Here is a 1,066-nt window from a genome sequence, read left to right on the forward strand (position 1 = left end):
AGAGAGAGAGAGAGAGAGAGAGAGAGGGAGGGAGAGAGAGAGAGCGAGTCATTAAATTGTGTTAAGTCTTTAAATGTTAAATGTTCCACTTGAAAACCGACTTTGTGAGTAGCCATGTCTTCTGACACAATGACCTTTGGATGACGTAAACACTTTGTGGACACGTCATACAAAATCTTTTCTGGCTAAGACAAATGTCTTGTAATGTACAGCAAAATTGAAAATATGGAAAGGCAGCAAAATACTGAGTTCTGAAGCAATCATCTCAATCAATAGATTTTAAAGGGTGTGGGGAGGGGGGGGGGCTTCGAAACTTTCAGAGCCTTTTCTTTTTCAAACTTTGGAAACATCGCATTGCATGTATGACAAATGAAACTCCCTCCTTTCTAATTTATTCCTTTTTAATATTCTTTATTTTTGTCGTGATCGTCTAATGTTCAGTCTACGTTGCCTCCTTGTACTACACACCCTTCCATCATGAAAAAAGCGGAACAAACAAAATCTTTTTGAAAAACGACTACTCCCTTTCCCAACGAAAAAGATCTATCAATCAATCAATCAAAAATACACAGAAATCACTTCTTTTTAACCTCCCGGCTGTTTTCGTTTCCTTGGCATTCTAAAACTTTAATTACGTCGATTTTTGTTTTTCTGTTCTGAAGCTGAAGAAATGAAATCCCCAATAATTCGAGTTTTTAAGTGAAACATGACACACCGTTTGTATCTATTATCCAGAAAACAAAACTAATTTTCTCGTCCTTTTGTGATTTTCATTTTCTGCCTATGTGGATATGCACGAAACTGAGAAATTTGAGATTTACATAGTAAGAAAATAATCGAGTTATGAGAAAGCCTGGATTCAAACCCATCAGTTTCGTCTTTCATCATATTAATCTTCTTTTTTTCTTTCGTTTTCCTTCTTTTTCTCAGGCTGATCAACTCACAGAAGAACAGATTGCCGGTGAGTTAAGAAAACAACATATTCGTCTGCCAAAGTAAGAGGCTCAAGAAAGAGAAACATTTTCCAAGAGAGAGACAGAGAGAGAGAGAGAGAGAGAGAGAGAGA

This window comes from Aplysia californica, unplaced genomic scaffold (genome assembly GCF_000002075.1).
Source record: "Aplysia californica isolate F4 #8 unplaced genomic scaffold, AplCal3.0 scaffold00263, whole genome shotgun sequence".
In the NCBI taxonomy this organism is placed as follows: domain Eukaryota; kingdom Metazoa; phylum Mollusca; class Gastropoda; order Aplysiida; family Aplysiidae; genus Aplysia; species Aplysia californica.